The sequence below is a fragment of the Mustela nivalis genome, assembly GCF_964662115.1.
Source record: "Mustela nivalis genome assembly, chromosome: 7".
In the NCBI taxonomy this organism is placed as follows: Eukaryota; Metazoa; Chordata; class Mammalia; order Carnivora; family Mustelidae; genus Mustela; species Mustela nivalis.
In genome coordinates, this window is record NC_139026.1 from 94,459,722 (window position 1) to 94,482,480 (window position 22,759).

Here is a 22,759-nt window from a genome sequence, read left to right on the forward strand (position 1 = left end):
GAGAGACCAAACATATAATGCAGCCAATAAAAAGAGTTTTAAGAGAAGAAAAAAATTAATCATAACTGAAGAAAAAACATGTTTACAGGAATATTTAGAATAAGCAAAGAAGCAAGTTATGATTATTAATCATTCCAGATTTTCCAAAATCTAGAACTTTAGAAAGTGTTTTATCTTCAGGAAAAGAGCACAAAAAGATAATAGACTCAAGATAAAATGGAGTAACCGGGAGCATATATGATCTCCCAGTTCACACTGCTAAAAATTCAAGTCACTATTTATCAGAAAACTGACATGGGGCAATGAAGGGAAGTGATACCTGAAAGGTGATTACTTCAGCTTATTTCCTCAAGACAGCGGTGGGGGGATCTGTGCGAAGCCCACCAGTCCACCAGAGTTGAGAAGATGTAGGTGGTACTCCAAGGAGTACCAAGAGGTACTACTCTAAAGTTCATGAGAAAGAATACCAAGAGTGGAAAAGGCATAAGAGAGATATCTGGTGATCTACAGATGGCTCCATCATGAGCATTCACCTAAGTATTGATCAACATATACATGTAAGAAAATTACCAGACTGAAATAAAGACCACCCAAAAGGATTGCAGAAAACAATCTTTTGAGCTCACATGAGAATGAAAATTCTATTCACACCAAACATAATTAAAAATCTCATAATTTGCTGGTATTATTCATAAAGATTTGCCTCAGTTTGGGGGAAAGAAATTACTAGGTTAAACCCTGCTCTAGTCTAGTCTAATACAGATTAACACAAAACCTGAAAGGATAAAACTGTTTCCAAGTGATTCAAGTGATACCAGAACAAACCTAAAGAATCTTTATAAGAATACTAATATATCCAGCATTCAAGAAGGTAAATATCATAAGGCTTGACAAAATTAAAATTCACCAGGTATGCAAAAAAGCAGGAAAAGAACCTATGTTAGTGATCTGTACAAATAGACCCAAATTAGAACAGATAATATAATTTAAAAAAATACAGTTAAAACAGTAACAATAACTATAATTCATGTGCTAAAGAAGAGAGAAGAAAGATTGACCATGATGAGAAAAACATAAAAATTATTTAAAAGATCCAACTTAAGGGGCACCTGGGTGGCTCAGTGGGTTAAAGCCTCTGCTTTGGCTCAGGTCATGATCTTAGGGTCTGGGGATCAAGCCCCACATTGAGCTATCTGCTCAGCAGGGAGCCTGCCTGCCCCCATCTCCCTGCCTGCCTCTCTGCCTACTTGTGATTTCTGTCTGTCAAATAAATAAATAAAGTCTTAAAAAAGAAAAAAAAAAAACAGAGATTCCCTATGACCCTGCAATTGCACTATTGGGTATTTACCCCAAAGGTAAAGATGTAGTGAAAAGAAGGGCCATCTGTACCCCAATGTTCGTAGTAGCAATAGCCACAGTCACCAAAGTGTGGAATGAATCAAGATGCCCTTCAACGGATGAATGGATAAAGAAGATGTGGTCATTATACACTATGGAGTATTATGCATCCATCAGAAAGGATGAATACCCAACTTTTGTGTCAACATGGACGGGACTAGAAGAGATAATGCTGAGTGAAATAAGTCAAGCAGAGACAGTCAATTATCATATGGTTTCCCTTATTCGTGGAGCATAAGAAATATCACGGAGGACATTGGGAGATGGAGAGGAGAAGGGAGTTGGGGGAAATTGGAAGGGGAGATGAACCATGAGAGACTGTGGATTCCAAGAAACAAATTGAGGGTTTTGGAGGGGAGTGGAGTGCGGGGATTGGGTGACTTTGGTGGTGGGTATTATGGAGGGCATGTATTGCATGGAGCACTGGGTGCAATGCATAAACAATGAATTCTGGAACACTGAAAAGAAACTTTTTTAATTTAAAAAAATGTAAAAATAAAAATTATAAATTAATAAAAAATTACTATAAATGCTTATGCATATAATAAAGAGCTTCAAAATACATGCCATAAAAGCTGATAATACAAGAAGAAGAAAACACAATTATAATAAGAAATGTCAATATGTCTGTCTCAATAATTAACTGAATTATTACCCAGAAATCCAGTAAGTATACAGAAGACCACATTATCTATCCCTATGATCTGATATTTACAGAACACTTTAAGAACAAAAACAAAGAGCAGAACTGTTCTAAGATTCACAAGTAATCTTTATCAAGTTAGGCAATATTCAGGACTCTGAAACAAGCCTTGTTAAATTTTAAATGATTCAAATTATACAAAGTTGGCTCTCTGGCCAAATGGAATTAAATCAGAAATCAGTGATGATTTTTCCTGAGAAACACCCATGGCTGGGAAACAAATATCAAAATTTGTGGGATGCAGCTAAAACACTATTTGTCAGGAAATTAATGGCTCTGTAACAATAGTAGTGATTAAAAAAATTGTAATGTGTATCTTTGGCCATAATCTTAGTCACATAGCCATATGAGGTATAAGAGAGGCTGGGTAGTATTTTATCTGGGCACTTTGCACTCTGTATAAAATAGAAGTTCAGTTGCTGTGGATAAGGGAAGAGAAATACCAGACAGGACATTACCAGTCCCTACCATAGCTCATCAGGACATTCTTCAAAAAATTTACTATAAATAGAGAGAGTGATCTCCTTTCTCCTCAGCGTACCCTACTCTTCTGCCAGGGAAGATTTTCAATCCCTCTCAGCCAACAGTGGGATGACACAAGTGGGATGAGATGTGGCTAGTCAGTATGCGAAACCTCAGGACAGGAGCACCGGCTGGACTGAGTCCAGAGACAGGAAAGACACCTGCTTCAGTGGAGGCAGCAGGAATACACCTCTGCTCCTTCACTTGACACCAGGATCAATATGAGCAGCAACAGTAAGAATGTCCAGAAATGAAAGCAGAGATAATCAAAGAAAAAGCTCTATTCAAGTTAACTGGGCAGTAATAAGCCATAGCAAAACCAGAAACATATCCCAGAACCAGGCAATTTTTTATTCAGTATTCATTGCTTCAAATACCAAAAGTCGTTTCATTGCCTCTCTCAAAAGTCTTAAGTAGAAGGAGAAACGATGAAAATAGAGGCCAGGTAGCACTAAAAGATCATCAGGTTTGAAAATTAAATGTGGTCACAGCTCTTAAATATGGAGACAAGTAGCTAGCATGGAAGAAGAAGGATCTTTGTATTTGGATAAACTTTTATCCAAAACCTGCGCCACCTCTCTGTAAGGCATTCTGATCAGTCATTTCTATGCTCTCGGTTACTTCTTCTGTGAAACAAGGATAGTTTGGGGTTTTTTTAATTTAAGATTTATGTCAAAGATAAATAATACATAATATATCCAAAATGCCAGAATGTCTAATTATAGGAGAAACATAGAGATTCAACAGAGAAATACAAAAAAAAAAAAAAAAAATCAGAGGGCATCAGACCATCCTCACTGTCCCTGAAGACATTGTTCCCAAAGCTACATGTATTTTTACATTGTTGATTCGATTGCTACAAATGCATTTGAAACTGGGTCACCAAGGACTATTTTGCTGTTCACCAGGATGTTCCCTGTGCACTGGTAACAAACCAAAGGTGTAAAAGAAATGTTGCTATTATAGAACTTGCAAGGAAGCCTGCCTCCCTGTCCTCTGACAAAAGTAGAGAAACACTTTCTTACATCTACATCTTTTCTTCCTTTAAATGAACAGAGCAACTGTGAAATCTAGTGCCATTTTTTAGCCTTGGTGAGAGAAGTGGAGACTAAAGCTGGGCTCATTATGTCAAGAGCCACAGACATATAGGAATGGTCTGTCTATCAGCCTTGTGAGTGTGAGGCCGTGTGTGCACACATGTGCTTATGTGGAGGCTGAGGCGGGGGGCTGTGATAGGTGATATGAGAGTAGGAACAGAAGTACACACACAAGTCTGCACCAACTAAATGCTGCTCAAATTGTGGTTCCCTCAAGGGCCTCTGGAAAAGAACTGTCAGAAAAGTAAGTAATTGTTCTGACATATTTTTTCCAAATTTTCCAAACATGGGCAGAAGGTAAGCACAGTTAGTTTTTAAAATCTGGAATTCCATTCACTATAATTGATACTTCAGAGAAGTATTTAGCCATCATTTCTGATAGGTTGTTATTATGAAGAATATGAGATTAGAATTTTCTGTCACAGTTATTTTACAACTATGAGTTAAAGAAGCTCTTTTTTTTTTTTTTTTTTTTTTTTTTTGAGAGAGAGAGAGAGAGTGGGGTAGGAGGAGGCAGAAAGAGAGGGAGAGAGAAAATCTTAAGCAGGTTCCACACCCAGTGCCAAGCCTGACATGGGGCTCTGTCCTACGACACTGAGATCATGACCTGAGTGGAAAGCAATAGGAGTCTAACCCAACCGGACCACCCAGACACCCCACACTGAGAAAGCTTAAAAAATAGAAAAATTAAGAGCAACAGGAAAGACACTGCCAGCCAGTAATATCCACTAGAGTCACAGAAATCAAATAATATCAGAATTACAAATTACCTTTCAGGGAAACTCCTTTTATTCTAAATAAAAGGACCTAAATAATAAGGACCTTTTCACCACTTTTCTTTCAGGGGAAGGAAAGTGTGATAGCAGCATTTACTCTTCTTGCATCTCTTTCATCTAGTCCATGGGCACCCTAGGTCCCAAATGAAGACTGAATGAGGTTTGTTCTAAACATAAGGAGGGTCAAAGTGTCTCAAATATATTCACTACATAGGGAATCGATGAAAGAATAAACTGACTCACAGTCACTCATCTAATTTTCAAAGTGCCAGTGAGAGTAGGTGGTTTTGCACAGGTAAGTCTTCAAGGCTTACCGGTGAACATTAATTGAAAACACATGAAGGGGTGCCTGGGTGGCTCAGTGGGTTAAATCTTCTGCCTTCGGCTCAGGTTATGATCTCAGGGTGCTGGGATCGAGTCCCACATCGGGCTCTCTGCTCATCGGGAAACCTGCTTCCCCCCTTCTCTCTGTCTGCCTCTCTGCCTATTTGTGATCTCTTGCCTGTCAAATAAATAAAGTCTTTAAAAAAGAGAGAGAAAGGGACGCCTGGGTGGCTCAGTTGGTTAAGCAGCTGCCTTCGGCTCAGGTCATGATCCCAGCGTCCTGGGGTCGAGTCCCACATCAGGCTCCTTGCTCAGCAAGGGAGCCTGCTTCTCCCTCTGCCTCTGCCTGCCATTCTGTCTGCCTGTGCTCACTCTCTCCACCCCCCTCTGATAAATAAATAAATAAAATCTTTAAAAAATTTTTAAAAAAATAAGAGAGAGAAAGAGAACACATGAAGAGAGTGGTTTATTACTTATTTGATGAAATTGTTTCCAATTTTAATTGATCTGAATTCAAACTTAAGTAAATAAGTTTTAGTCTCCCAGAGAAATCTTCCCAATATAACAGAGAACATCAGTATGATTGCTGGTAAAAGCCAAAACAAAGCAGTCTTCTATCCAAAGGATCTGCCTTCATAGGCTTAACTGCATTATCAAAAGTAGTGTTTATTTAACAAGTTTCCTGAATTAAAAACACAGTGTCACTGAAGATTAACACATATTATATTAAGCATTTTAAATATTAAATTCATGGTCAGTCAAGTGTTAATATGACCGAGTTCATCAGTCTTTCCTACTAATATAGAAGAATTCATGTTTTGATAAGAGGAAGGGAATAATTTTAGATCCTAAGAACTTCATAAGGGAGAGAGAACTGGAGTTACAATGCCAAGACCCAGTACAAGGAGTTAAACTCTTCTACAGTGTAAGGGAGAGAGGGAAGAAAGTTAGCAATGCAGAAATGAACCTGACCCATCATCTGATTTGGTCTATCAGAATCTTCCCCTGGCAAGTACATGGCAAGGCACCATCTCTCCAGTAAGTCATTTTTCCCATTAGTTAAATGGGGAGGGGGTTGTCTCTGTTTCAAAATCATGTCTGGGAACCTTTAGCAGTACACCTTGCTGACTCAGTTTATGTTGACAAATATCACAGCAAACTTCAGTAAAAAAAAAAAAAAAAAAAAAAAAACACAGAGAAACTGAGTGAATATAGGAAAATATACATAGTTACTCATAACTAATAAATAGTTATATAGTAACTAAGAGTGATTGCCAAGGAACAAGCATGAAGTAGTTATCTGAAATCCACAGCTCTATTTTGACTGCTAATATTGTGCACCAAAACAAAGTATTACCTCCTACTGGTAGCCTGAAAGCTCCTTGAGGGAGCAACTTGTTAATGACTGGAGTTCCAGTCAGTTTGTGATCTTTAAAGATTATGTTATGTTCTGGTATTGTGTTCTTTAAACAACGGGATTTTTAGACATTTAGTTGAATAAATAAATGCCATTTATTTACTTGAGCAATACAGGAGTAACTTAATGTAATTTTGATTCTCTATTCAGAAAACATACACTGGATGCAACAGGGACAAGGTTTAAAACATAAGAAATTAGTTTTTACTCTCATGTAAAAGTGTATTAGATTTCCCTACAAACACTTGAGGTAAGCCTAAATTTGCTTATGTAACAACCAATTCCCCCTAGTAAAACCTTATTATAGGCTCATATATTAAGTTATTATTAACTATTGATATCTCCAGTGAGAATGCAATTACTGAATCTTCTTTTACAGGATGGATACCTGAGAGCAGCGGCTTGAAATATGAATCTCAATGAGGCTATTTTGACATGAAGGAGCAGGGGAATTTTCTGAGCACCGATTTAAAAGGATTTCTCAGGAAAAAAATGTAAACTGGAGTACAGGAAGGCTTAACGCTCATGGGAGGTACAGAAGTAAACAGTGACAAATGACATTGAGAAAGGTAAGATACTCAATAACGCACTTATGAAGATTGCCTAAAGTGTGTCCATTTGTTTCCGGACGTTGCTTGACCAAGTTACATATATCAAAAGCCAGAAAACATAAGCAGCAGGGTTAGGGAGCTAGTTTATTACTGAGGAGAGTTGATTTGAAGTGGGAATCAGCAGAAGTTGCTCAAAAAGGTCACTGAGATAAACCCTAAGATAGATTCCAAAGGCTAAATGCTGTGAAGAACACAGGGTTGGTCAGGCTGATCAGGCTAGCAAGAAAACAAATACCACAGATCACTCCCTCTGGACCCCATTCATGACCCAGAGCTCCACAACGGGACTTATATACCAAGTATATATAAATTGCGTTTATATTCAAGTTCTAGAAAAAAATTATTACTTCAGGAAACTTTTGCCTAAACAGTCCCAAACTGGCTTAAAAATACTTTAATTTGCCTAAACAAAGGGTGAAAAACAAAACTACATCTTTGTATTTTAAACTCTTTATCTCCCTATTCAATTTAATAATTTGAAGTGAAAAGAGCAGAACAACAAATGAATGTGCTACTGTTAAAATTCAACATAACTACATAAGATGATCAATATAAAATACTAGCTAAACATCTGTCCAAACCCATAGAACGTACAAGAGTGAACTGTGATATAAATTATGGACTCTGAGGGTGCCTGGGTGGCTCAGTGGGTTAAGCCTCTGCCTTCGGCTCAGGTCATGATCTCAGGGTCCTGGGATCAAGCCCCGAGTCAGGCTCTCTGTTCAGCAGGGAGCCTGTTACCGTCCCCCACCGCCCCGCCTGCCTTTTTGCCTACTTGTGCTCTCTCTCTAATTAAAAAATAAAAATTAAAAGAAATTTTTTTTTCGTCTGTTGAAGGGCAGAAAGATTCCCTTCTTTTTTTTTTTAAATAAACATATATTTTTATCCCCAGGGGTACAGGTCTGTGAATCACCAGGTTTACACACTTCACAGCACTCACCAAAGCACATACCCTCCCCAATGTCCATAATCCCTCCCCCCTTCTCCCAATCCCCCTCCCCCCAGGAACCCTCAGTTTGTTTTGTGAGTTTAAGAGTCACTTATGGTTTGTCTCCCTCCCAATCCCATCTTGTTTCATTTATTCTTCTCCTACCCACTTAAGCCCGCCCCCATGTTGCATCACCACTTCCTCATATCAGGGAGATCATATGATAGTTGTCTTTCTCTGCTTGACTTATTTCGCTAAGCATTCTTTTTTTTTTTTTTTTTTTTAATGAAACAAGATGGGATCGGCAGGAAGACAAACCATAAGAGACTCTTAATCTCACAAAACAAACTGAGGGATGTGGGACGGGGGTGGTTAGGTTATGGACATTGGGGAAGGTGTGTGCTATGGTGAGTGCTGGGAGGTGTGTAAGCCTGATGATTCACAGACCTATACCCCTGGGGCTGATAATACATTATATTTAAAACAAATAAATAAATAAAATTTCTTTTTTTTATTTAAAATTTCTAAAAAACCTTAAAATCCTACTACATGTTCACCAGCTTCTCTTCTGATAATTAATTTAAGCATGCATCTATATGTGGTATGTATTTATTTAGTAGCTGGGTTGATCACTTCACCTGAACTGTGAATCGTTAGCAAGCAGAGTTTGTCTAGGAATCCCATCACTTACTTTGAATGGTGACAAGAAAATTAAGAATATTATAGATTCAAAAGAAATATCCTCCCTAATTTCCCATTCAAACACCAAGTGCATCTGGTTAAATCCAACACTGGAAATTCAGTAGGTTGATGAAAGGTAATCCTCTACCTCTAATTTGGATACTAAGATAGTCTCCTCCTCACTTACTCCATAAGAGGAAATGGAAAAGGATTGCATTGTGTCGGGTCTTTGGAGCTGGAGGTAGTGCATCAAATAACAGGTCACAATTTGACCCAACTCCAGTTCCTAAACATAACTTAATATATTACTGAAATTGATCATGGCTTTTCACTTGGCCTAGCTTCAACAATGAAAATATTCAGAACTTTTTTGAACTTTGTCAAATTTACAACTTTGTTGAAACTTAATTTTGTGTACATTGACATGGAAGGGACAAATATTTGCACCAGTCTGCTCTCCCTCAGCTCTTCTTCTAGGTCCCCTATTTCAGTCATTTGGTGTTCTCAGTTTCCTCCATCAAAAAGTTCTTATTTATGTCTCAAAAATAAAAAGTTAACACATCTCATATTCCTGTTATACATCTAATCTGAAATTATATCTCATATACCAGAATTATCTTAACAACTACTTACTGATAACCTATTTCTAATCTCTTATCTGAATTAGTCAGCCTAAGCAATATCACAATATATATTTTCCTAAAACACTATTTTAATTAGTGTGCTTCTTGCTTTAAATCTTCTAGAGCCTTTAGTTCTTTATTTTGAAACTCATTCTCTTAGCAATCCGGAGTTGCCAAACTATGTTCATAGATGCCATCTATGTTCAACCTCACTCTTCCAAACATTTCCCACAACCCTCAGCATTAACTTTAATCCAAAATATAAGCTTATCACAGGATAATCACTTACATAAAATATCCTTCATTTTTCCCCTAGTCAAACCTGATTATACACCATTCAAACTTAAGTGATTTTTTAAAGGCCCAGCTCAAATTCATCTTCCATTTTCCTCCTTTCATCCTTTCTTCCCAAAATGATTTTCTATTTCCATATGCCCCATAAGAATTCTTGTTAACTTCACATATTTTGTCATTATTCCCCAACTAGTTTGCATTATGTTCTATGTGTTTTATCTTGTCTCTATAATTCTTGAAGGGCAAATAAATATCTTTGACAAAGGAAGTATTTTAAATTTTTTTTATAAATGTCAGTTTATCACCTCTACACTAGGCATCAGTTGTACAGATATGACTGCCTAACCTGAACTCTTTTTATAACAAGTGTCATATAGTTCACTAATATATGACACTGAATGTTTTTAATATTTATAATTTATTTCCTCACTGTTTGCCTTAACTTTGTTCCAACAATTCTAATGAAACCACATTCTCCCTTCCTGATTAGACATAGTCTGATCTGGCATCAAACCACACACTACAGTTGCTCACACTATTTCTTTTACTTCCATCCAAGACCTGTCTTCATTCTTTCATTTATTCATTTAACAATTACTGGGTAACTACCATGTGCCAGGTACTCTTTATGAACAGAGGGACACGGTTTCTGGACTCATGGAACTTGTATTCCACCCTCAAGAAAGAAAAAGATGATGCTTATATGTAAACAGAACCTCCCAGGTTCAATCCTTCCCTTGGTCTCTCAGAACCCTTCTTTAAGCATGGGCTTCTTCAAAAATAAAAATAAATACAATCACATTAATGAGGTATGTCCAAGAACAGAGAAAGCAACTGAGAGAGCTTCCAATGGCCAAAGTTGGAACAATTTGTGTAACAAAACAAATAATATAGTAGTAGATTATAACCCAAAGAATAAAATGAATATCTAAGAATTGTAGTGATATAAATAAATGATTTATATATAATCATATATATTTATTATTGTATAATATATAATAATTTAATTTATTAATTATAATATAATATATAATAATTTAATTTATTAATAATAAAATTAATAAATTTATAGATTATAAATAAATTATAAAATTAATAAGTGATGAATTAAAATTAATTTTAATAATTAATAAAATTATTTATATTGTTATATAATATATAATTTAGTTTAATAAATTATTATATAATAATGTAATTTTATATAATATATATTTATTATTATATATAATAATAAATTTATAAATGAGGGAGAAGAGACAAATCTCCTCTGTAGAAGTATTCCTAATAAATTATGTAGACTCCATCCTTGAAAGGGAAAACTTTACAAAAGAAAAAGAGACAATGTCTCAGTCAGGTGATCAAGATCAATAGCAAGAGTTAAGTCATTTTGACAGTATGTATCTTTGACATGATGTGATAAAAATACCACTTTACTTCTGTTGTCTTCTTCCCAATAGCATCAGATGAATTCCAATAATGGAGCATTCTATGGAAATATCTGATCAATAATCTTCAAAATGGTTAAGGTCTCCAAATATAAGGAAAGTCTGAGAAACGGTTACAGTCAAGAGGAGCCTAAGATAATCTAACAACTATAGTAATATAACAAAAGATAATAGAAACAACTAAGATAATATAACAATAAAATATGATATCCTAAATGGAATACTGGAATAGAAAAAAGATTTTGAAAGGTGAAAACAAAAAATCTGAGTAATTATTAAGTATAGATTTTACTTAATAATAATGTATCAGTATTGGTTTATTATTAATTGTAACAAATGCATTGTATTAATGTGAGGTGTTAATAATAGGGGAAACTGGGCAAATGATATATAGGAAACACCTACACTACCAACTCAATTTTTCTGTAAGTCTAAAACTGTTCTAAAAAAAAAAATAAAAATGTCTATTAAAAAGTAAATACTGTCCTCAAGTTAAATGACACCTGTTTTCTTCATGCTGAAAAAATGTACAGCTGCTTAAGTGATGGATTTGAAAGAAAATTTTAATATCTCTCTTGCAGGCTACTGAACACAAAGATGCCATTCACCTCATTGTTTGATTTCTCTCATTCTTTTCTTTAGCCTGCTGATGACCTGTGTTTGATCTCCCAGTGCAACTTCTTCACCATCCTCACCAGTCCCTCTGGGATGACCTCCCTTAAACATCTCTTTAACTTTTGTTCTTAAAGATGGCAACAAAGGATCTTTATTAGCCTCTCAGAACCAGGACCCCCACGGACATATTGTTTGTCAGCATAATTGATCCCAAAGTGGATCCTCTGAAGAGAGAAAAAAAATTAAAAAAAAAAAAAAAAAAAAAACCTCCAAAAAGAAATCCCAAAAGCTAATGTCTCTTATTCAGGTCATCACTTCTCCTAAGAAGAGAAAGAGTTCTAGGAATTCTCTGGCCTTCAACACAAATCTTGTATATAATTTAATAAATGTTTGAGTGTATGTCCAACATCTTGCTGTGCAGTATACAGAATACAGCAAAGTAAATCTGCCCCCAGTACAGCAAAACAGTATGTAAAATATACAGCCATGAAAAGTTGACCGTACAAGAAATACATGAGGCAACATACACTCAAGTCCCACATAAGAGACACAGATCATGTGTGCTTACAACACAGAAGAGAGTTCCCTGTGGTCAAGGGAAATAGTAATGGCATTTATGCTATTTACTAGGTGCCAAGCATCATTCTAAGATATATATAGTAATAATAGACTAAAATCCCTATATATTTTTTATCTTATTATCATCCATATATTATTAATTATTATTAACAAACTACCATTATCATTCCTGTATTGCAAATAAGGGAACTCAGGCACAGAACCTGACACACACAGCTAGTAGATAGAAAAGCTAAGATTTGAACCCAGGTAATCTGGATCCAGAGTCCATATAAGACCAGAACACAATACTGCTACCCATCTAGCAGGCCCCATGAGAAGAGAGAGTGCTCCTTAGATCCAGAAAAAAAAACTTAGAAATGTAAAAAGTAAGCAGAGAGCATTTCTTACCAAAAAAAGAAAAAAAAATGCTGGATTAAACAAATTAATAAGAATGTGCTTCAAAACTCTAGCGTAAATTTTTCTATCTAAGCAAAATACTTAAATTAAATATAAGAATTAGAACTAGTTAGTGGTATTTACTGACTAGGTGAGAAGAAAACAAAGTCTAAGTCACTTGTAGAGTTTAATCTAGATGACTGGAAATACACTGCTCTTGACACAAATCGACAATGTGGAGAATCATTTTTTTTTAAAGATTTTATTTATTTATTTATTTGACAGACAAAGATCACAAGTAGTCAGAGGAGGCAGGAAGAGAGAGGAGGAAACAGGCTCCCTGCTGAGCAGAGAGTCCGATGTGGGGCTGGATCCCAGGACCCTGGAATCATGACCTGAGCTGAAGGCAGAGGCTTTAACCCACTGAGCCACCCAGGTGCCCTGACAATGTGGAGAATCTTAGACCCTCCAATTTCACACTTCTTCAAAATTGTTTTGTGTATCTAGGGCCTTTGTTTTTATGTATGAATTTTAAAATCCAGCTTGTTAAATTCTCCTTGAAAAGAGACCCTGTTAGAATTTTGATTGGGACTGTGATGACTCCACATATCAATTTGGGGAAGATTGTAATCCTAACACTATTAAGTCTTCGGATCCATGAATAAATTTTATCTCTCCATTCACTTAGGCCTTCTGTAATCCTCGTACAATGATTTATAGTTTGTGCGTGTGTGTGTGTGTGTGTGTGTGTGTGTGTGTGTGTGGTGTTGTTGTTTTATTGTTAAAGATTTTATTTATTTCAATGACAGAAAGAAAGATCACAAGAAGGCAGAGAGGCAGGCAGAGAGAGTGGGGGAAGCAGGCTCCCCGTTGAGCAGAGAGCCCGATGTGGGGCTTGATCCCAGGACACTGAGATCATGACCTGGGCCAAAGGCAGAGGCTTAACCTTCTGAGCCACCCAGGTGCCCCTGATTTATAGTTTTAAGCTTTCAAAAACCACACAACTTTTGTTAGATTTATCCTAATTCATGGTTTTATGTAAACTGTACTTTTTTTAGCATCTTTATAATTTATTTTCTAAAGCTAAGTAAATACAGTTTTTTTAATTTATTTTTTATTTTCAGCATAACAATATTCATTATTTTTGCACCACACCCAGTGCTCCAGACAATCCATGCCCTCCCTAATACCCACCACCTGGTACCCAGACCTCCCACCCCCCGCCCCTTCAAAACCCTCAGATTGTTTTTCAGAGTCCATCGTCTCTCATGGTTCACCTCCCCTTCCAATTTACCCCAACTCCCTTCTCCTATCTCCCCATGTCCTCCATGTTATTTGTTATGCTCCACAAATAGGTGAAACCATATGATAATTGACTCTCTCTGTTTGACTTATTTCTCTCAGCATCATCTCTTCCAGTCCCGTCCATGTTGCTACAAAAGTTGGGTATTCGTCCTTTCTGATGGAGGCATAATACTCCATAGTGTATATGGACCACATCTTCCTTATCCATTCATCCGTTGAAAGGCATCTTGGTTCTTTCCACATTGCTGCTATAAACATTGGGATACAGATGGCCCTTCTTTTCACTACATCTATATCTTTGGGGTAAATACCCAGTAGTGCAATTGCAGGATCATAGGGAAGTTCTATTTTTAATTTCTTGAGGAATCTCCACACTGCTCTCCAAAGTGGCTGCACCAACCTGCATTCCCACCAACAGTGTAAGAGGGTTCCCCTCTCTCCACATCCCCTCCAACACATGTTGTTTCCTGTCTTGCTAATTTTGGCCATTCTAACTGGTGTAAGGTGATATCTCAATATGGTTTTAATTTGAATTTCCCTGAGGGCTAGTGATGATGACCATGTTTTCATGTGTCTGATAGCCATTTGTATGTCTTCATTGGAGAAGTGTCTGTTCATATCTTCTGCCCATTTTTTTTTAATTTTTTATTTTTTATAAACATATATTTTTATCCCCAGGGGTACAGGTCTGTGAATCACCAGGTTTACACACTTCACAGCACTCACCAAAGCACATACCCTCCCCAATGTCCATAATCCCACCCCCTTCTCCCAAACCCCCTCCCCCCAGCAACCCTCAGTTTGTTTTGTGAGATTAAGAGTCACTTATGGTTTGTCTCCCTCCCAATCCCATCTTGTTTCATTTATTCTTCTCCTACCCACTTAAGCCTCCATGTTGCATCACCACTTCCTCATATCAGGGAGATCATATTATAGTTCTCTTTCTCTGCTTGACTTATTTCGCTAAGCATGATACGCTCTAGTTCCATCCATGTTGTCACAAATGGCAAGATTTCATTTCTTTTGATGGCTGCATAGTATTCCATTGTGTATATATACCACATCTTCTTGATCCATTCATCTGTGGATGGACATCTAGGTTCTTTCCATAGTTTGGCTATTGTGGACATTGCTGCTATAAACATTCGGGTGCATGTGCCCCTTTGGATCACTACATTTGTATCTTTAGGGTAAATACCCAATAGTGCAATTGCTGGGTCATAGGGCAGTTCTATTTTCAACATTCTGAGGAACCTCCATGCTGTTTTCCAGAGTGGCTGCACCAGCTTGCATTCCCACCAACAGTGTAGGAGGGTTCCCCTTTCTCCACATCCTCGCCAGCATCTGTCATTTCCTGACTTGTTGATTTTAGCCATTCTGACTGGTGTGAGGTGATATCTCATTGTGGTTTTGATTTGTATTTCCCTGATGCCGAGTGATATGGAACACTTTTTCATGTGTCTGTTGGCCACATTTAATGCAATTCCTATCAAAGTACCATCCATCTTTTTCAAAGAAATGGAACAAATAATGCTAAAATTTATATGGAACCAGAAAAGACCTCGAATAGCCAAAGGGATATTGAAAAAGAAAGCCAACGTTGGTGGCATCACAATTCCGGACTTCAAGCTCTATTACAAAGCTGTCATCATCAAGACAGCATGGTACTGGCACAAAAACAGACACATAGATCAAAGGAACAGAATAGAGAGCCCAGAAATAGACCCTCAAATCTATGGTCAACTCATCTTCGACAAAGCAGGAAAGAATGTCCAATGGAAAAAAGACAGTCTCTTCAATAAATGGTGCTGGGAAAATTGGACAGCCACATGCAGAAAAATGAAATTGGACCATTTCCTTACACCACACACAAAAATAGACTCAAAATGGATGAAGGACCTCAATGTGCGAAAGGAATCCATCAAAATCCTTGAGGAGAACACAGGCAGCAACCTCTTCGACCTCTGCCGCAGCAACATCTTCCTAGGAACAACGCAAAAGGCAAGGGAAGCAAGGGAAAAAATGAACTATTGGGATTTCATCAAGATCTTCTGCCCATTTTTTGATATGATTGTCTGTTTTGTGTGTGTTGAGTTTGAGGAGTTCTTTATATATCCTGGATATCAACCTTTTGTCTGTACTGTCATTTTCAAATATCTTCTCCCATTCCGTGGGTTGCCTCTTTGTTTTCTTGACTGTTTCCTTTGCTGTGCAGAAGCTTTTGCTTTTGATGAAGTCCCAAAAGTTCATCTTTGCTTTTTTTTCCTTTGCCTTTGGAGACATATCTTGAAAGAAGTTGCTGTGGCTGACATCGAAGAGATTACTGCCTATGTTCTCCTCTATGATTTTGATGGATTCCTGTCTCACATTTTATTCTTGAATTCTAATCATCATTGTTAGTATAGAGAAATGCTACTGATGTTTATATATTGACCTTGTGTCTTGCTACTGTGCTAAGCTCATTTATTAGTTGTAGCATTAATTTTAAATTTCCCTTTGACTTTCTATTTGATGATTATATCATCTGAAAATAAAACTATTTTAGTGCTTCATGTCCAATTCATATGGTTTTTGTGCTTTCCTTCCTTATTTCACTGATCACTATTTTCACTGCAAAAATTCCTCTGCCCATCCCTGACAACTACTGTTCATTTTTTTGTCTCCATAGTTTTGCCTTTCCAGATTGTCATTTAGGTGGAGTCATGTGGTGTGTAGTCTTTTCAGATTGGCTTCTTTAACTTACCAATATGCATTCAAGGTTTTGTTTTAATTATTAATTGGGTACTCTAGGATCAGCACATCTTTAGGGTTAATACATATTTAACTTATGACAGTTTATGTTCAAATAATGTTACACCATTTCAAATATAGTGTAAGAATCTTATAACAGTATACTTTGATTTTGTCCATTCTGGTTTTTTTTTATTTAATTTTTTATTTATTTGACAGAGCTCACAAGTAGGCAGAGAGGCAGGAAGAGAGAAATAGGAGGAAGCAGGCTCCCTGCTGAGCAGAGAGCCCAATGCGGGGCTCGATCCCAGGACCGGAGATCATGACCCGAGCCCAAGGCAGAGTCTTTAACACACTGAGCCACCCAGGTGCCCCTGTCCATTCTGTTTTCCACACATTTTGTGTTATTGTTGTAACACATTTTCTTGTACATATGATATAAACCCAAAAAAAAATTCTCATTTTAAATGAGCAATTATCTTTAAAGAGAATTTTAAATTAACAAAAAATGTCTTGTATATTTACCCACATACTTAACAGCACTGGGTTGCTTCATTTTGAGTCTGTAGATACAAATTGATTACGATGTGCCTTGGTGGAGTTTTCTTTATGCTTCTTCTGCTTAGTGTTCATTGACATTCTTGGTTAGGGTTTTATAGTTTTCATAAAATTCGGAAATTTTTCAGCCTTTTTTTTTCTTTAAACATTTTTCTGCCCTTAATCCAATCCCCCACGGACTCCAATTACACGTGTTTTAGGTCACTCAAAGTTGTCACACAGCTCACTGACGATCTTTTCTAAAAATTCTTTTTTCTCTCTGTTTCATTTTGAATAACTTCTATTTGTATGCCTTCAAGATTACCAGTATTTTCTTCTGCAAGGTATAGTCTGTGTTTAAACCCATCCAGTATAGTTTTTTTATTTCACACGCTATAGTTTTCATCTCTTAAATTTGGTTTGGTTCTTGCTTTTACTTAATTTTTTGAATGTCTGGAGTGAAGTTATAATAGCTGTTTCAATATTCTTGTTTGCCAGTTCTAACGTGTGTCTGTTAGGGTCACTTTCAACTGACTAATTTATTTCTTCATGTTTTACATATGTAAATTTATATATATATATATAAAATAAAACATATGTATGTATTTTATACACATATTTATACACATATTTACATAATGTATATTATACGCATATACACATATTTTGCTTCTTTGCATGTATGATAACTTTTATTGAATTCTGGACATTTTGAGTTTTACCTTGTTGGGTCCTCAATATTTTTGTGTTTCTATAAATATTCTTGAGGTTTGTTCTATGATACAATTAAGTTATTTAGAAACAGTTCAATCCTTTTGGGTCAATCATTGGAATACAGTCAATCCTAGAGAGTGACTGCAAATGGGAAAGACTTCAGGTATAATTATTATTGTTGAAGACTATCTACTAGAGCCCCTAACTCAGAAATAAGGCATCCCTGGGCATTTATTTATCTACTTCCCTAAAGAAGTTACTTGACAGATAGGATCACCCAAGAAGAGGTCAGACATTTTCTCAAAAGATAATGAGAGAAATAAATCAGTCAAATAAATAGTTGAGATTGTTGTGTTTTATAGCACTCAGGAGCTGAGTTTCTGTAGTCAGACTGCTCAGATTCATATTCCTGTTTCACAACATCCTAAGTCAATGACCTCAGGCACCATTCTTAATATTTCTGGACTCAGTTTCCTCAATTGTGAAATGAATATTAAATAACAGCCAGTCTTAGGGAGTTGCTTTGAGAATTAAAGGAGTTCATCTAGGGATTTAACATTGTATCTGACATTTAATAACTGCCTTAAAAATGTTACCTATGATCATTAACATCCTGGAAAGTTTTGTGAATTAAGTTGAATACAACCAAATGGGATTCTTTGTCCTACTATCTCCCACGAAAACCTATTCTTGTCCCAGGAAATTACTCATTAGAATGTGTTCTTCGATTTAAAAAAGAAATGTCTGTGATGAATAACATAAATGTGATTATCACCCTCTAAGATCCTGAGTGAATGTATTTTCCAGATCTCCTACAGCACTGATGGGAAGCTTACCCAGAAGTAATACAGAGACTAAGAGAAGAGTTCAAACAGACTGGGTGTCTTTAAAAGACAAAGAAATGCAGTAGGAATGACAAACTTCCTAAAGGACAAGTGGAAACCAAGAAAACCAAGAAAAAATTCCTAAAACTCTCCCCTAACTTGGCAGAGTAGGAGGAAAAGCATGGAATTGGGATTTAGGAAATGTGAATTCTTCCTTAGACTTTGTTCCTAACAAGCTTACTGACAGGTGATCCTCTGATTTCCATCTTCAAAACTAGGAGATTGGCTAAAATAATCTACTAAGCTTTCTTTCTCCATTTATATAGTTCTCTTAAGTCCTGATCATTTTATTCATAGTAACCTGAAACCCATTTGGCTAATATTTGCTTCTTTCTTGTTCATTTCTTGTTTGTTTCTTTTTTGAGAGACAGGGCAACATGTCTAGGGCATAAAAGAGATTTCTTATAAATTAAAAGAAAGAACTGCAAGACAGTATTCTAAAGTAATATAACACGATGAAAGAGAGCCCTAAGACAAACTCAGAAGAGACTATGAAAGAAAGACATGGTTACTGAGCAGATAGGGAAAGAACATCTCAAGGACCAATGTTTGAACTAAGAGAGTTGGCAGGGAATCATGTTAGAAAACACAAAAGAGATTCAGAAAGAACAATTTCTATGTTGTATGTAGTTGTTCACCTGTGATGTAAAGACCTATCAACAAATATTACTTTTTTTAGAATGTAAGAGAACCATTAATTTTGTATCTAACTTCAAGGATAGCAGAAAACTTAAAATACATATGAGAAATATAGGGGGAGGAGGCAAATCTCAGAAACGTAAGAAGATATAGAATACATGAACTCCTTCATGTAGGGAGCATGTCCTGGGAGAAGAAATAGAAGAAGCAAACAGATTGTATTTAGTATCTGTCCTGTATGAGGCATGATGCTAACAGCCTAAAAGAATTAGTTTGTTTAATCTTTATTCTAACCTGTGAAAAACATAACGCTTATTATTTTCATTTCACAGACCAGGAAACAACCTATCACTTAACTTCCCAAGGTTTCACAGCCCTTAAATGTTTTACCCAAGTCTCAAGTCCTGATCTATTATTCCAGAGCCCATACTCTTACCCTGTACCACTTACAGTTTACCCAGATGGGCCCTCTCAGAGGAGACCTAATGATCACATCTCAAATAGTGTCAGCGAAGTTCCGTCAGAAAAAATAGTGTAAAGGGATGAACAAAAATGGAAACCTTACTTCCAGTTTACCCTTTCCATCTACAACTCCCCTCCATAATACTCTTAACCCCAACTAGCTCTTAAAAGATTAATTCTTATTTATTCTTAGGTACAGATAAAATAGCTTACTGTAATTATGGGAGATTTTGATTAAAAGTGACCATCTATCATCCTAATTCCTAAAATTGCCTCAATACATTGAGGTCCTTAAATGAAGATTTAAATTCTAAAATGTAAATAGACAGGTGTTGTAAGCTTTAGATTACACTTTAAATATAGTTAGACAATCAGTGTCAAGAACAAAATGCCTGGTCTTATTCTTTCGGTAAAAACTTATTATCTACTATGTACCAGGCAAAGCTCTAGTCCTGGATTTACAGTGCTTTGCAAAACAGTCATGGTCTGTGTTCTCATGGAACTTGTTACTGATTAGGAGATGTAGGTAAAAAGTAAAAGAATCTATAATTACCAATTATAATAAGTACTCTGAGTGAAATAAACAGATCATTTCTTTTCACAGTGTGAGGGATGGAGAGAACATAGATATGATTTCCCAGGAAAGTATCTTTTAAAGGATTATATTTAAGTTGGCACTTGAAAAATAAGATCCAGCCATGACAGAATGCAAGCAGAGCATTTCAAGAAGAGAGAAAACATTGCAAAAGCCCTGGGGTGGGAAAAACTTGACATATTCAAGGAACTGAAGAAGACCAATAAAGTGGGATAAACAAGAGATGAATTAGAATTACACAGCCAGAGGAGCCTGGGTGGCTCAGTCAGTTAAGCAGTTGCCTTTGGCTCAGGTCATGATCCCAACGGTCCTGGGATCAAGACTTGCATTTGCTCCCTGCTCAGCAGAAAGCCTGCTTCTCCCTCTCCCTCTGCCTGCAGCTCTATCTACTTGTGCTCTATCCCTCTGTCAACTAAATAAATAAAATCTTTAAAAAAAAAAAAAAGAACACAGCCATGAAGTCATAAAGGACCATATAAAACAGAGTAAGTGGTTTGAATTTTATTCCACAGGAAATGGAACCCTATTCAGTGACTTTAAACACAGAAATGGATCTCATACAAAGGTTTTGGGGGTTTTGTTTTGTTTTGCTTTATTTTTTTTTAATAAACTCTACACCCAATATGGAGTTTGAACTCACATCCCCAAGACCAAGAGTCACATGCTCAACTGACTGAGCCAACCAGGTGCCCCTCATATATGGTTTTAAAAGATCACTCTTTTAAAGATCACCAGTTCTATCTTTAAAATGGTCTTGCAAGAGTGTTTTTGTGTAGTTTAGAAAAGGAAAAGAGCAGAAGGGCATGAAGTACTTTAGAGGAGCATATGAATTACCACCATGAGTAACAACCAGAGGCTGAGAGGAGGAAAATTTAACTTCACATACTTAACTATTGTCAGCCCATTTGGCTCATATGCAACCAAGATGACAAGCACAACTTGAGCTATTGTCATGAAATTACAAACCCTGAATATTTTTATGAGAGGATTTTTCTGTTCATTAACACAGTAATGTAAAATAGCCTCATTTCTGGGGTTGTTAAAGAATCCTTTCACTACTGACTTAACACTGCATCAAGATAGTAATAAAAGTCTTTAATAAGAGCCTCTCGCTAGTATCCAAAATAATGCTCAACTGTGGGAATCCAGTAGCATTATTGATTATCAATCAACTACCACACCAATAACATTCCTGATTAACATGTGACAAATACAATAAAATCTTGGCTTAGCTAGCATTTTAACCCACTGCTAACATGCTAACAGTCTCTCTCTCTCTCTAATCTAATTTGTCTCTTGTTTTTACACACAGATGAGGCCATAGTCAGGAATCAGTGATGAAAAATTACACAGTGATAATAACATTCATCCTGGTGGGACTAAGAGATGACCCAAATCTATAGATTTTGCTTTTTATTTTTCTGCTTCTAACTTGTTGATTGTGGTAGGGAATCTGACCATTATCACTCTCACCTTGGTGGATTCCCAACATAAAACACCCATGTATTTTTTCCTCTTGAATTTCTGCATCTTGGAAGTGTCAGTTACAATGGTCTGCATTCCTAGATTCCTCTACACAATGGCATCTGGGAACAACACTGCTACCTACAATGCATGTGCCACTCCATGATTTTTTGTTATCATCCCGGGTGTGACTGAATTTTTTTCCTGAAGGCCATGTCCTATGACCGCTATGTGGCCATCAGCAAACCTTTCCATTACATGACCGTCATGAACAACAGGGTCTGCATCAAGTTCCTTATTGGATGTTACATGATTGCTCTAATCATTCACATCCCGCCATTTGACATGGGCTTTGAGCTCGAGTTTTGTGACTCTAATGTCATTGATCACTTTGGCTGTGATGCTGCTCGCATCCCAAAGATTACCTGCTCAGACAGAGTTTATAGAGTGATTTGTCTTGCTCCTGGCTGTGTTGACACTCATTTCCACCTTGGTGTGTGTAATTCTGTCCTACACATACATCATCAGGACCATTCTCAGATTCCCTTCTGCCCAGCAAAGGAAAAAGGCTTTTTCTACTTGTTCTTCCCATGTAATTGTAATTGTGGTTTCAAACACTTACAGAAGCTGCATCTTTATATCAAACCTCGTGCAAAAGAAGGGGTTGCTATTAATAAGGTGGTGTCAGTGCTTACCACCTCAGTTGCTCCAGTGATGAATCTCTCCATTCATACTCTGAGGAACAAGCAAGTGATACAAGCTTTCAAAGACATGATCAAAAGGGTTGCATCTATCCCAAAGAACTAAAGGACTAGTGAGGACAGAATGACAAATTATAAAAGAATTCCTGATCTCCATTTTACTTTTTGCTAATTGTATTTTATTCATAGCTTTACATATATCACAGCCGCATTCTGTTATACCTGGTGCTTACTATGATACACATATTAAATTTTTAGCTTAATCTATTCCCAGAAATACATGGGAATAAATATGCAGTAAACACTTTAACAATACACCTGTTATTACTTACAGAAC

The 22,759-nt window shown here is 36.6% G+C and overlaps 1 pseudogene across 1 annotated transcript; it reads left to right on the forward strand.

Annotated features, from left to right (window-relative positions):
- The first annotated feature begins 21,594 nt into the window (after positions 1-21,594).
- On the forward strand, positions 21,595-22,528 carry LOC309869888 (olfactory receptor 6C2-like; annotated as a pseudogene). Its single transcript has one exon. The product of its transcript is annotated as an olfactory receptor 6C2-like (transcript).
- The last annotated feature ends 231 nt before the right edge of the window (positions 22,529-22,759 follow it).